General features: G+C 43.9%; 1 protein-coding gene and 1 long non-coding RNA gene across 2 annotated transcripts in view; both read left to right on the top strand.

The window, feature by feature from the left end:
- CLASP1 (cytoplasmic linker associated protein 1) overlaps positions 1–15,587 on the top strand; it is a 273,563-nt gene that overhangs the window by 42,864 nt on the left and 215,112 nt on the right. The window lies entirely within an intron of this gene.
- Positions 43–5,027, top strand: LOC308522608. Its single transcript, XR_013996249.1, has 3 exons — positions 43–1,864; positions 2,107–3,902; positions 3,945–5,027. It is a non-coding gene; the product is annotated as an uncharacterized lncRNA (long non-coding RNA).

The following is a 15,587-nucleotide window of genomic DNA, read 5'->3' as shown; positions in this document are numbered from 1 at the left end:
CGAAAGGCCTTGGTGGAGAAGAATTAAATAAAGGCGCAAGGATCCAGAGGAGGGAGTTGCACAGTGTTCAGAGCAGCCCCTCTCCTCTTTTGTTCCTCGCTTTCTGGGTAGCACATTCTCTGGATAGACCAGTGGTTCTCAACCTTCCTAATGCTGCGACCCTTTAATACATTTCTCATGTTGTGGTGACCCCCAGCCATAAAATTATTTTTGTTGCTACTTCATAACTGTAATTTTGCTACTGTTATGAATCGTAATGTAAATATCTCATATGTGGGATGTATTTAGACGACCCCTGTGAAAGGGTCGTTTGACCCCCAAATGGGTCGCGACCCACAGGTTGAGAACCGCTGGTATAGACTGAAGATTTAGTCTGTCCTTAGGCTTGAGCAGTTAGCCCTGCCCTGGGGCAAGTGGGTGGAGGAGAGGGTGTTGGCAGATAAGGGAGGTTCCCCTTGTTTCCCTTGCCCATCGCTTGGAAAGATGGTTGGTTCAGATTAGCTGACTGCTGATTCTTTTTCTGGCGTTGCCACCAAGTGATGGGTCCTTTCAGCAGTTGTCCATCCTCCCAGGTTTTTCCTGCAGTGTTATCCTGTTGCTTGCACACATGACATTTTCTGGTATAATTTTAAAAGACAGTTGCCTCTCTTGTAAGTGGGGAAGCCATAGTGAGCAATACTAACCAAAAGCAAAAAACAAAAACAAAAAACAACCCTTAGGAAAAGTTACTTCAAGGAAATTTATGTGGATTGTCGAATAAAATAGTGTCCTTGATATATGTGGTTAATGGCATTTTCCCTACATGCTTGTTTACGCATATGGACAGGCAGCAGAGTCTATTGGAAATAATTCAGATTTGAGTCTGACCAGTCTGATTTCTCTCCTGACTCTGCCACTTAGACTTTTGAGCAGGTAATTTTCCTCATCTGTGTAGGGTGTGATGATTCCCATTACGTGGCGTTGGTATGAAGACTCAGTGAGCCAGTGCGCATAAGGCACCAGCAGTGCCTCACATGCAGCCTATGGTCAGTGCAAGGAAGATGGTGAAGCTGTAATGTAGTTATTGGACCAACTGACAACGAGATCTGTAGAAAATTAACTTATTTTTATGTGGGGCCAAAGTTGTATGCCTTCCTGTGGCCCTCGTCAGTCTGTGTCCTGGGACAGAGGCAGCACATCTTTTGCGATGATGTGAATTGTTCAGCTGTGCACTGTTGATGACCAAGTCCCTGGACAAAGTGGCAGCTGGCCGCACATTCTAAGGGTGAGTTTAAACCTTTGAGTGAGGACCCCTGTGTTAGGAAGGTTTCACTTGTTCTTTTTATTTTTAATACTTACGTATACTTTGCCTTGTTTCGGAAGGCTAACATTTAAATAAGGATATATGTAATAGAAGAAATGATAAATTGAATGTCAAAGCAAAAAGAAATGATAAATTGAATGTCAAAGCAAAAAGAAAAAGAAACAGCTGGGGTGAGAATATGGTGCCAACAATGAGGCTGATGTTTACTAAAAGCTAACATTCATTACGCATTCATTATGTGCCAGGGACTGTTACGTGCTTCAGACCATTGCCGCGTTTAGTCATGCTGTAAGTACTGTGTGATAAGCTCTATGATTGTACCCATTCTGCAGCTCAGGACACTGCCTGAGAGAAGAAAAACCTTACCCAAGATTACATAACTAGAAAGTGTAAGAGGCAGGATTCTAATTGGATAGTCTGACTTTAGAGCCCACATCTGAGTCAATATGAAATACTACTTTCTTCATAACATTGCAACAATATTCATAACTTATTTGTCAGAGCATAAAGAAAAGAGTGTACGATACCCCACATTTAATAATGATTGCTTTAGGAGACCAGGTCTTTTTTATTTTTATTTTTATTTTATTTTATTGATTTTTTACAGAGAGGAAGGGAGAGAGATAGAGAGCCAGAAACATCGATGAGAGAGAAACATCGACCAGCTGCCTCCTGCACATCTCCTACTGGGGATGTGCCCGCAACCCAGGTACATGCCCTTGACCGGAATCGAACCTGGGACCTTTTAGTCCGCAGGCCGACGCTCTATCCATTGAGCCAAACCGGTTCTGGCAGGAGACCAGGTCTTGAGTGAGAGATAAGCAACTCATTTTGTACTTTAATTAAAACAAACAAACAAAAATCTTTAAGATTAATATATGTAAAACAGTGCTTTTACTGGTCCTAGTAGAATCATGACCATATGTACTTTTAACATTTTCTATTTTTGGAAAATATTAGACCTACAAGAAACTTTCAAAAAGCAGTGCAAAGAAGCACTATTTACAAAAACCAAGAATTGGAAATAACCTAAGTATCTATCAGCGGATGAATGGATAAAAAAAAATCTGTGAATATATTCAATGAAATATTATTTGGCCATAAAAAAGGATGAAATCCTGCCATTTGTGACAACATGGATGGACCTTGAGGGCTTTATACTAAGTGAAAAAAAACAAAGGCAAATACTGTATGATCTCCCTTATATGTGGACTCTAAAAAAATACCAAAACCCCTTCCATAAACCAAGCTCATAGATGCAGAGAACAGATTGGTGTTGTCCGGGGTGGGGTTGGGATTGGGAAGAATGGATGAAGGGTGGTCAAAGGGTGCAAACTTTCAGTTATAATACGTTACGGGAATGTGATGTATGGCATGGAGACTATAGTTAGTAATACTGGATTGTATACTTGAAAGTTGCTCAGAGTATATCTTAAAAGTTTCCATTACAAGAAAAAACTTCTGTAATTATGTATAGTGATGGATGTGAAGTAGACAGACTTCCTGTGGTGATCATTTTGCAATACACACAAATATTGAATCATTATGTTGTACACTTGAAACTGATATAATGATAAAAAAAAGGACATTCATTTATGTAATCTTAGTACAGTTACCTAAATCAGTATTAGGATTGATAGAGTACTAACATGTAGTCCATAAACCTTATTCACAGTTCACCTATTCTTCTAATGCCCCTTATAAGGAAAGGAAAATAACTGCTTTCTGGTCCATGATCCAATACAAGATCGCAGGTTGCATTCAGTTCTCATCTGTATAGTCTTCCTTTAATCCAGAGTAGTTCATAATCTGCATGTCCTTGTCTTTCTTGACTTAATACTTTTGAAGAGGACAGGCCATTTATTTTGTATCGCCCTTTAGTTTGAGCTTGTTTGATGTTTCTCATGATTATTAAAGGCTGTGCATTTGTGGCAGGCATACCGCAGGGGTGATGTTCTGTCCTCAGTGTATCATTACAGTGCACCTCTTGTCCTCCCTGGTGCAAGAGGTGTTTGCCAGGTGGCTTCAAAAAGTTGCTATGTTTTCCGTTTATGATTAATAGGTATCTTGTGGGGAGATATTTTGAGACTATGTATAAATATCCTGTTTGTCATCAAATTTTCACCTACTAGTTATAGCATCCATTGATGATTTTTGCCTGAGGTAGCTATTACTACGTTGGCTGCCAAAGGGTGATTTAATAATTTCGCTACTACGTACTTCTTTATTATTTGACTCCATATATTTTTGAGATATGCCTCCTATGTCTGTTTGTATAGCAGAAGGTAAGTGTGTATTTCATAGTTATTCCAAAGAGGATCGACTGTGAAGAAAGGAAAAACTGTTTAAAAATAGTCTTACTTAGGTACATTTATATTCATAAAGGTTTTAAGACAACCTAAACATATAATAAAATAATGCGATAAAGTTTGCATTGGGCTCTGGGCCTCCTGCAGTAGAAATGGAGAAATGGTCAGCTGTAAGTTTTTATAACAATTGTGAAAGGAATATAGAAAGTCAAATAACAGCAAAATGTCTTCCTGGAGTTACAAGATACTCGACACTTTGCAGGAAGGGAAAAAGCAGAGCATGGGAAATGGTGAAAGAAGACAGTACCGAGTGTGAGATCCAGATTATTCAGCTGCGCTTTTCCTGTAGACAGAGCTCACCAGCCCGAGCTTTAGACTAGGCGGGCGTTGTCAGATGGCATCCAGGTTGAAAAGAAAACCAAGAGCTTGTAGGCCTCATTGAGCTATCTTTTTAGCAAGTTGGGTAGAGGGAGAGCCTTGGACAAGGAGCATGGCACAGAATCCAGACAATCGGGTAAAAGTGGCTTGAAATATAGAATGGGAGGTCAGCCTGGAGGAATAATCAGGTTACAGCTGCTTTTTACATGGGATTTTGGGTAGAGCAAAGATGGTTGTCCGTTTTGGACCAAATAGACGGGGTGACAGATAAGGAGGAAGTGCTTTGTGCCAGGTTTGATGATGGGCAGGAATTTCTGTGTTTAACCATCCTTAAAGGCTCTGGAAGGGATGGCTCAGTGGCTCCACGAAGGAGCATGTTGCCAGCCTCAGTAGTAGAGGTAATATTCTGAGATAAGCAGACTGGTCATAGACCCGTGAAGCTGAGCAATATTCCCAGTTGGAGAAGCCTGGAGGGGGAGAAGGGCCTTGGAACCAACTTGTGGGCAACGGCAGCCATTGAAGGACCGTTGGGAGAGCGCAGCATTGCAGCACAGGTGCTAACGGCTGCCTGAGGAGTTAGGGATCCGTGAAGGTCAAGTGGACTAGGGCCAAGGGGAAGTGAGGGGGAAGCAAATTGGAGTAAGAACGAGGGTGGTTGTTCTTGGTGTGTTTGGATGAGTGAAGGACTGGGATGAATTTGAGAAGTTTTCAAGATTTCAGGCTTCAGGATACAGTTTATTGGCTGAGGGTAGCCTTATAAAAAAGATGGTCAGGTTCTTCTCCAGCAGGATGCTTTTTTAAAATTATTTTCTTATTTGGAGAAGGCCTTGTTTTTGGTTTTGTTTTAATATATTTTTAATTGATTTCAGAAAGGAAGGGAGAGGAGAGATAGAAACATCACTGATGAGCTACTTCCTGCACGCCCCCTACTGGGCATCGAGCCCGAAACCTGGGCTGGTGCCCTGACCAGGAATCGAACCATGACCTCCTGGTTCGGTTTCACTGAGCCATGCCAGCTGGGCTGGAGAAGGCCTTTTAAGAAAAAAAAAAAAAAAAAAAAGCCAAATAATTTTGAGGAACAATTTAGAAAAGTGGAGAAAGTTTTCTTTGGCTTCTTACTTTGGCTGAGGATCCTAAGCCTAGTGTATGTCAGCAGATGGTAGTTGGAGCCAATTCAATACCAGTAGGAATCTCCAGTTTGGAGTGGTGAAGAAGGAAACTTTATTCAGTGCATACAACTCAGTTGTGATGCAGCATGGCTGTGAAAACAGCATGGCTGTGGAACAGTTCACTCGACGATGTGTTACACCTCAGTTACGAAGCAGCACAGCAGCCTGGTTGTGAGGAGGCCCTGGGGCCAGGCAGCCCTGGGCAAGGGTCCTCTACTGCCAGATAGCTCTGCTCTGCCTGCTCTGCTCCCTGCCAGTCTGTACTGTTTTTCCCTGCCTGTCCAATCCCTTCGGGGTTTTGTCTTTGGTACTTCAGTTCCAACTAGGAAACACAACCTTCAGTGGAAAGGGAAAGTGCTCTCTCTGAGCTAGAGGGGAGCTGACTTATATAAAGAGAGGTCTCTGCCCTGGTTCCTGATTGGTCTGGTCTGTCCGCTTGCAACTGAGGATTCCAGATCCTCACAGTTTGATTGGTCTAAAAGGCTTTGTCCTCATTGGTCATAATGGAGCCACTCTGATTGGTCAGTGAAGTTGCTGATGGGGGAGATAGCTGCACAGCTCTGATGGGATGGGGAGTCTCAGTCCTATTGGTTGAAATGCAATTTCAGGAACTCCTTTATAAGGGCTGGCTCAGATGTCAGGAACTCAGTGCAGGCTTTTCCCTGAAGTATGGTTGCATTTGAGTGAGAGGCCCTGGTTAAAAAACAGCTGGTAGGGTTTCTCTCTCTCTCTCTCTCTCTCTCTCTCTCTGTCTCTCTCTCTCTCTCTTTTATAGTGTATTTTTATTAATTTCAGAGAGGAAGGGAGAGGGAGAAAGATAGAAACATCAGTGATGAGAGAGAATCATCGATTGGCTGCCTTCTGCACACCCCCTACTGAGGATTATGCCCCCTACTGGGGATTGAGCCTACAACCCAACAGGTGTGCCCTGACCAGGAATCGAACTGTGACCTTTTGGTTCATAGGTTGGTGCTCAGCTGCTGAGCCACAGTGGCTGGGCATAGGATCTACTTTTAAATTTGAGTTCAGTTAACCACCAGAAGTTCTTGGTAGGTATATTCTTTCTCAGGCTCTGCATGTGCTTTGTGATTTATATTTATACTAGAGACCTGGTGCACGAAATTTGTGGACAGGTAGGGTCTCTAGTCCTGGCCGGCGATCAGGGCCGATCTGTGGGGCGACCGGCGAGGCAATGGGGGGGCCCCACTAGCACCTGCCTTGGCTGGTCTGGCACTGCCTGCTCGCTGGCCCCATCCCCTGCTGCCGGTCGCTTCCTTCTGCAGGGCGATCGGGGGACCCCTGCTGGCACCTGCCTTGGCTGGCACCTGCCTTGGCTGGCCTAGGGCCTGTGGGCTGGAGACAGCTCCTGCGTTGAGTGTCTACCCCCTGGTGATCAGTGGGCATCATAGCCATCGGTCGTTCTGCTGTTTGGCCTATTTGCATATTAGGTTTTTATTACATAGGATCTTGGGAACAACCTTTTAAAACAAATTTCTTGAGGCTGCCCAATTGAAGTGTTTTTACAAATGCTAATTTTAAAAAAGAAATTTGTTTTTATTACAGTAAAAGTGGTATGTGTACATTGTACAAATAAGAACAAACTAACACAACTTCTGACAAAATTATAATGGAAAATTGAAAATTGCTCATGGTTTTTGCCATGTGATAACTATTTTATTTATATGTCCATAGAAAAAAGATGGCGAGAATACTTATGTAAGACTGACCATACTATTTTGTTAGCAATTTTCTTTTTAGGTCAAATGTATGTCATGATTATTTTTCCAAATCAATAAATTAGATCTCTTATGAGTGAGTACAATTTCAGTGTATTATTTTCTTCTGTGAATGGTTAGCCATTATTTTATTTTTTTTATTCATCCTTGGTTGCCAACATCTAGGTCAGCGATTTTCAATCAGTGTTCCATGGCACACTGGTGTGCCACAAGAATTTTTAAAACATGCAGTATTTGACTGTTAGAGGTTAGGGGTGCTGACCTCTTTTGCCTAAGATTGTCAAAGAAGAAGTGACAGCAGCCAACACAATAGCTGTCTGCTGTGAATGAATAAAAATTATACCTAATTTTTTTGTCAGATTGGCAAGAAATAAGAGTATTTTTTGGTATGCCACAGAATTTTAGTAATTAGTTTATGAGTGCCATGAGATGAAAAAGGTTGAAAATCACTGATTTAGGCAGTTCCCAGCTGTTTTGGTCATAGCACCACTACACTGAGCATGCATACCTTTGTGCCCTCCGTGTCTGTGCTGAAAGTTCTGAATGGCTGAGTGGCTGAATCGGAGGCCAGATTGCCCATCCATCAGTGGTGTGTGGCGTTAGCATTTCTCTTGGGGTGTTTCCTTTTGGATGGGCAAAAGCTATCTCTGTTGCTGGAAGCAGCATTGAAGAGTACTTCTTATGCTCTTAACCTTCAGATAAGACCAAATCTGAGGAGGATACAAAGTAAATAATTTTATTTTTGTGATTGCTGAAAATATCTTTGCCCATGGTGTATAAAATATTAACAGAAGGGTATATCAGCAGTTAGGAGGAGGAAGTCCTGATATCGCACTCAAGCCCACTTTGAGGTGGGTTAAAGAAGTTGGGTCTTGCCTTAACCGGTTTGGCTCAGTGGATAGAACGTCGGCCTCCAGACTCAAGGGTCCCAGGTTCGATTCCGATCAAGGGTATATCCCTTGGTTGCAGGCACATATCCAGTAGGGAGTGTGCAGAAGGCAGCTGGTCGATGTTTTCTCTCTCATCGATGTTTCTAACTCTCTAACCCTCACCCCTCCTCTCTGTAAAAAATCAATAAAACAGATTTTTTAAAAAGTTGGGTCTTTCCATTTGTTGTTCTTTAATTTCATTAGCTTACTTTTGTGTTTTTTTTAACACACTGAGAATAATACTGATTTATCTCCCAAGAGAGTTGTGAGGAAAAACCCATCATAAGCTGTTATTTTGGAATGTTCCTTTCCTTTCCCAGGTGCTTTCACAGCTTCTATTAACCTACATGTCAGCTCATCTTCACTGGGCTGAGATGGGAGATGCTAAGTTAAGGAGATGGCAGTTTTGTTTGTGTTGGGCAGTGAGGGGTAGGTGTGTGATCTTAGTTGGTTCTTCGTAAGATTCCAGCCTAACCTAACAAGTATTTAAAAAAAAACCTCAGCTTTTTAAGAAAAATGATTGTTAACCTTTCTGATCATGGTTAGGACTTTGTATTGAACAAGATGGACTTTGTATTGAATAAGAACTCAGTTCAAACTGGACATTATTGGGGCAGATCACTGGCCAGGGTGGTGGTTGAGATGACCGCGGAGACGGTGCTGGGGATTAGGTGAGACGGGCTCTGCTTCTGTGTGGCCGGTGTCCACGATCTTGGACGAAGGCTTCTGTTTAGTGTTGACTCATGTCCGCCTGCTATGACCCCTATGCTCACTACCAGAGGAAAGAACCTCCCTTATTCCAGCTTGGAGTAAAACAAACACAAACCCTTAAAGAGATCCTTAAACCCTTCATCCACTCCTTGTGGCCAGGGACATGTGGCAGTGCAAGAACATGGTGGTCCGCTGAAACCGGTTTGGCTCAGTGGATAGAGCGTCGGCCTGCGGACTGAAGGATCCCAGGTTCGATTCCGGTCAAGGGCATGTACCTGGGTTGCGGGCACATCCCCAGTGGGGGATGTGCAGGAGGCGGCTGATCGATGTTTCTCTCTCATCGATGTTTCTGACTCTCTGTCTCTCTCCCTTCCTCTCTGTAAAAAATCAATAAAATATATTAAAAAAAAAAAAAAAAAAGAACATGGTGGTCCCCTCAGAAACCTGGTGTTCAAGGGAGGGAGTAAGGAGGGTGTGTTTTTCTGAAAAACAGGCGTGGCTGGGGCAAGTGGCTCAGGGGCAACCATGGGGTTGGGGGGGGGGGGTGGATTTTGCCGCCTCCGGAATGTGGTGTTTTAGATTGCGGAGAGGCTGCAAGCTCTAGTGCAGTGGTTCTCAGCCTTGGCTGCACATTAGAATCGCCTGGGAATCTTTTTAAAATCCTGATTTCTGGGCCCCATCCTCCGGAAATTCTGTTTTCTATGTGATGGGGTGGGGCCACAACATTAGTAACAAAGAAACAGAATTTCCGGAGGATGAGGCCCGGAAATCAGGATTTTAAAAAGATTCCCAGGTGATTCTAATGTGCAGCCAAGGCCGAGAACCACTGCTCTAGAGGGAGGCTCGGGTTGGGATCAGAGGCCTGGGCTTGCATGACAGCTCTGCACTTCGCGGTGGGTGGACTTAGGCGCGCCATCGAACCTCTGCCTCCTGTGGCCAGGAGCGGTGGGCCTGAGGAGTGGCCCGTGTGCCACCGTGCATGGCACGGGGCTGTCTCTGTGTGTGCACCTCATTTCACTGCTTTGTCTTCGATGACCCTGTATTACTTGGATTTTCACTTCTGACCTCAGGTGAGAGCTTTTCTATCCCAAACCCCTTTCGCTGAGAATCCCAGCCTTAGTGATTATACTAGATTTTGGAGTCTTAGCACTAAAATGCCAGTGCGCTTATGGGTATAATGCCATTCTTTCTGTGTTTGACAAATCTGAAATCTGAATCACTTGTGTGTTGATGTACACAGAGAGCATATGCTGCTTAGCGCTCAGGTGTGCACTGACCGCCTGTCCTGCGCTAGACCAGGCCTGGGCATCTTGTAACGAAGGCAGTGGGAGTTAAAACTGGGCAGCTTGAGCCTCTTATGTTTATTCATCGCTTGTATTTTTCTGAGAGCCAGTTTGAGCCCTTTATTCTGCTGTAATTCCCAAATGGGGTAGTTTTAAAATCAGGGGAGGAGCTATTTGTTAAAGAAATGAAGCAGAGGCTATGGTAGGGGGTGAGGAAGTGGGAAGTCCCAGGCCCTGTTTCCACCCCTCCTCCCGATCTGGGCCACTTTCTTCTTTGTAGGAGCTGGATTCCCTGTTCTCTTCTTTTTCTAGACATTTCCTTAGGGCCAAACCTTTCTTCCCTAGGATATCATGCTAGGCCAGCCTCTGGCTTAGTCATGCTGCTTTGAGAGAAGAGCATGAGCAGGTGGTGAAAGCCAGTGCTTTGCACAGGAAGGAATGCTTGGGGTTAACTATAGACTACAACCCAGCCCCGAGGGCCACCTGAGGGTTTCGGCTCACAGGGCCCCAAACACAGGTGGATGGGTGTGTACGTGCACAGTGGAAACATGCATTCAGGGTGGGCAAAATTACAGTTGTTCGCACGGAAAGTAATGTAACGATTAATAAACAATAATACAAGAATAAACTCTGTTTTGTGTACTCAACACTGTAAACCTATTTTTGCCCCACCCTGTACATACTGGGACAACTGGCAGTAGGTGGACCTTTTATGATTGTTTTTAATACTATTAAGCATAGTTTAGTTGGAGAAAACTTTATATGCATCACATATAGACTGATGTATGTAGGGAGTTACATGCTTTATCACTTATGCTTTAACTCTGTACATCAATCCATAAATGATTCAGACTTCACATTTTCAAAATACAGCAAGAGTGGCATTATGCCCACACAAACCCTGGCCTTTTGGTACTAGAATTCCAAGAAAAAAAAATGTGGTATGGCATATGCCAACCTATTAAAAGATCACTTTTAAGAGAAGGGGGTCTTTAGAGGGGAATGTTTTATTGTTGGGTTTTTCAAAATTATACAACTGGCATTTAAAAAAGATCTTTTTCTTTTTTCTTTTTAAATATATTTTATTGATCTTTTACAGAGAGGAAGGGAGAGGGATAGAGAGTTAGAAACATTGATGAGAGAGAAACATCAATCAGCTGCCTCTTGCACACCCCCTACTGGGAATGTGCCCACAACCAAGGTACATGCCCTTGACTGGAATCGAACCTGGGACCCTTCAGTCCGCAGGCCGACGCTCTATCCACTGAGCCAAACCGGTTAGGGCAAGATCTTTTTCTTTTTGAAGAATACTATAGGGCCTTCAAAAGTGGCAGTTCTCTGTGCAGGTCAGTTTTATTTGAATTGGAAAGGTGTTTGCTTCCTGCCCAGGGCTGCTGCTGCTGCTGCACAAGAAGAGTGAAGAGGGTGAAGGTGGCCAGACAGGAAGCCATCTGACATCATTAGCTTTTCTTTGCTCTGAAGAGAAGCAACCTGAAGCACCTTGCTAGAGGGATTATTTTTATAGACTGAAGTCTTGTTTCCTTTCTGAGGGAAAATTGATCTGTTTCTTGTGCCACCTCCCAAACTGGTACACCCTGCTTAGGCAGGCGTGCACCTCTGGCCACGGGAACACGGGCGACTCGAGTTGAAGTGCTCGGGGTCTGTGGAGCCCTGTTCTAGAATCTTACTGTGGCGACTGCTTCCTCTCCTCTGAAGTCACAGCCGGCCTCTGCTGCTCCAGTGGTCGGATTTTGTAACTTGCCGGCAGGCGCTCCCTGGCTCCAGTGTAATGTTGGAGGGTCAACTCAGTTCCTAGTTGACACTCTTCTTTCCCATGGTTTCTTCAGAGGTGGCCTTGGCTCTGTAAAGTAGATGATTTATAACGGAAAAGTTAAGAGCTTGAGCTCTGGGACCAGACTGCTTGGGTTAAAACCCATGTGCCTTCCCTATTCCTTCATTCATCTGTTGTGTGTAAACAGTCTAGTTGCAGAGCAGCCTCCTTTCAAGGACTTGGCTGTGTCTTTCCAGGGTAGGAGGTGAAAGTTTACTGGCATTAAAATTCCTACGAGTATGGATTGTGGGGTGTATACTTTACTTTTCTTTCTCCCTTCCCTTCCCTTCCCTTCCCTTCCCTTCCCTTCCCTTCCCTTCCCTCCCCTCCCCTCCCCTCCCCTCCCCTCCCCTCCCCTCTGCCAGGGTCCAACCCCAGCGGGTCCAGGGGTCCCCAAAGGTGTGGACGGAGTCGGCGAAGAAGGAATGACACGGAGACAGCGTTCAGTTGATCAGCATAGCCGGGTTCTCTTGTCAGGGTCTCCAGCCAGGTTCTGTAGCCAGGTTCTGTCCAGGTTCTCCAGCCAGGTTCAGTCACCAGGTTCTAGTCAGGTTCTCTTGCCATGTTCTATAGTCAGGTTCAGTCCAGGATCTTTTGCCATGTTCTCTCCAGCGAAGTTCTTCTGTCTGTAGGTTCTGTGTAGGTTCTGTCTGTGTAGGTTCTGTCTCCTTAGTTCTGTGTCTTGTTGTCTTGTTACAACTGTATTTATACCAGTTGATTCAATCCTATCAATCTCTATTACAAAGGTTAGGGCGTTTCTTATCTCCATTCTAGGGAGTAAAGATTATGTAGCTTAAGCATGATTGTTCGTAGTTAAAGTGATTAATTACCCACCTGGCACTTAGTTAAGAGGTTTTATTCCCTCCCTAACTTCAGGGGAAAATCCCTACCTGGGGAAACAACCTTTCTCAGAGACCTTGGTTAAAACACATAGTGCCAAGAAGGTGAGCAAACATATTAAGAACAGTATGCCATATATGCCAGGTCCTTTGAAACAGCAAGGATGGACCGGCTCCCGGCACCCCTCCCCTCCCCTCCCCTCCCCTCCCCTCCCCTCCCCTCCCCTTCTTTCTTTCTTTCACTATTTTGGAAACAAATAAGCAGTCGTCTCTGGTGGGGCAGATCAGATCCACTGGGATCTTAACCTCCTCCCTCTGATGAAAACCACCAGTAGAGTGTGTCCAGGCTTCAGGAGCTGATTTTCAATGAGGCTGTAGTGAGGGAGGAGTTTCAAGGCAGTGTGCACACGTTTGATGAGCTGTGTCAGTGAGCTGTGAGCACCGTAAAAGGTTTCAGTATTGGAAGAAATTGCACTCAAATGAGCATAAAGCTGATCATAGTGAAGAACAAAAGTGAATACATAAGAACAAGAATAGAAAAGGATTTGAGTGGGGAGCTTCTCGCCTGGTGGACACAGTATAAAGAGGAGGAGGATGTTGTTTGAGTGAAGTCAAAAGTGAACTAGAAGTGTTTGCTTTATGTATTTTGCCAAAATGTGATTAAATGGTGACAGGAATTACAGAAAAGGAACTGTCTGAATATCATCAAGATATTTGATCTCCTGTGTCAGAAATAATAGTATGCTTCTGTATGCACTACTTTTATTTATTTTATTTTAAATTATTTAAAAGATATATTTTTCTTGATTTCAGAGAGGAAGGGAGGAGAGAGAGAGAAACATCATGATGAGAGAGAATCATTAATTGGTTGCCTCCTACACACTCCCTACTGAACCCGTAACCAGGGCATGTGCCCTGTCCGGGAACTGGACCATGACCTCCTGGTCCATAGGTGGGTGCTCAACCACTGAGCCACGCCAGCTGGGCTCTATACTTGACTTTTAAATCTTACCCCACGTCCCTGAGGTTCGCCCTGGACTCTTGAAGGTTATGTAATGTTCTCTAGGGCACATGGCATTGGACTGGATTTGGATGGGAAGCTCTAGGCCTTTAGTTCTCTTGTTCAGCCAGACTCTGCTGATAGAGGTAACTAGCGGCTTTGTGATCATCGTGTTTGGGGAGTAGGGTAAAAATATAAAACAATCTTGGATTTCCTGCTGGGCTAATAGTGGCGGGTATGAGTTTAAATTTTCAGTGGAAAGAATAAAAACTTCAGCAGAAGTTGGGAAGAACAGCAGTGTTGTAACAGTGACGTGGAAGTGGCTGGGTGTCTACAGGTGAAGAAGAAAAACCAACCCAGTGTTAGGATTTTAAGTGGACTAGCATTCTGACAGCCAGATGAGCAATGTTGATGATCTTAGAACCAAGTTTAGAAAGAAAACATTTATTTCATACTAAGAACAAAAGGTCCTTCTGGGAGGGAGAGAAATGATTGTAGGTGTAAAGATCCGAAGGAAATAGCTTGCTGATAGTGGAGCAGCAGATAAGATAAAGTAAATCTGCAATCTTATCTTTAAAATGAAAGATATGCCAGGATCCAATATATGTTATGTTTTGTTTTAATATTTGATTTAGACTCTGAAAGTTTTTGGCAGAAAAATTTGTTTTAACTTAATTTAAAAAAATCAATATGCTCTTGGACTGAGATGGAGAATTAGAAGTTTCTGCTTATATTTATTTGGCTGGGTAAGTAATTGAAAATGGGTCCTAAAATCTTCGGTTCTGCTTTGCATCCGGACGTGGGTCCTTGTCCTGCAGTGTTTGGCATCAGCCTTTTTTTCTGAGTGGATTCTTGGCCCTGCAGTCACCTTTGTGAGATGCTGGTCTGCCCAAGAAGGGAGTTTAAAGTAGAAATTCAAGGTCAGCTGTGCATGCTAGCCATTGCCAAAGTGACACACAGGCAAACAGAATGACTCTGTGCTCCTCACATTCTTGTTCTTAGAGGTCAGGGGAAGGATCTGATTGCAAGTTTAGGTTAGGAGAGAGTGATTTTTGACTTGTTAAGGCATGGCTTTTCATTTCTAAGTGCTTTAAAGAATTACAGTTCATTGTTCATTCCAAAGTCCTAATGATTTGGATATTTTTTTCTCTGACAAGAATGTGGCTTTTCGCCAAACCGGTTTGGCTCAGTGGATAGAGCATCGGCCTGCGGACTGAAAGGTCCCAGGTTCGATTCTGGTCAAGGGCATATACCTGGGTTGCGGGCACATCCCCAGTAGGAGGTGTGCAGGAGGCGGCTGGTCGATGTTTCTCTCTCATCGATGTTTCTAACTCTCTATCCCTCTCCCTTCCTCTCTGTAAAAAATCAATAAAAAATATATTTAAAAAAAAAAAAAAAAAGAATGTGGCTTTTGGCAGAGACTGTGCATCACAATTGCTTAAAATAACCAAGTCCTTTAGAACCTGAATGAAAATGTGTGGCCTCTGTGCATGTGATGTGTTTATGAAAGAAATGTGTGTATGATGATTAAAAAATCATTTTAAAGGGGAAACAGTGACGTTCAAATTGGGGAAATATCAAATGTCCAGCATTAGGAGAATATAAAATATATGTAAGTTCTCTGGTTGGTGTGGCTAAGTTGGTTGGGCATCGTCCTGTGCACTGAAAGGTTGTCTGTTTGATTCTGCTCAGGGCACACACCGGGGTTGTGGCCTTGATCCCTGGTGGGTATGTGTGATCGATGTGTTGCTCTCACATCGATGTTTCTGTCTCTCTCTCCCCCTCTCTCTTCCTCCCTCTCTAAAATTCTATCTATATATATAAAAGCCTAAGTGACTGTTACGACCAGACAGCTGGATGACCGTGGTAACTGTGACAAGCACTGACCATCAGGGGGCAAACACTCAATGCAGGAGCTGCCCCCTGGTGGTCAGTGCACTCCCACAGCCAACCTCCCACGGTCCCTCCCCCTTGCTGGCCAGCCCCGATTGGTCCCAATTGGGAATGGGCAAGACGGCCCCGATCGCTGGCCAGGCTGAGGGACCCCACCTGTGCATGAATTTGTACACCAGGCCTCTAGTAAAACATAAAAATATACA

Source organism: Myotis nattereri (assembly GCF_964212035.1).
Source record: "Myotis nattereri genome assembly, chromosome: 7".
Classification (NCBI taxonomy): Eukaryota; Metazoa; Chordata; class Mammalia; order Chiroptera; family Vespertilionidae; genus Myotis; species Myotis nattereri.
The sequence above is the reverse complement of the archived record's forward strand: the minus strand, read 5'-3'. Positions and strand labels throughout refer to the sequence as shown.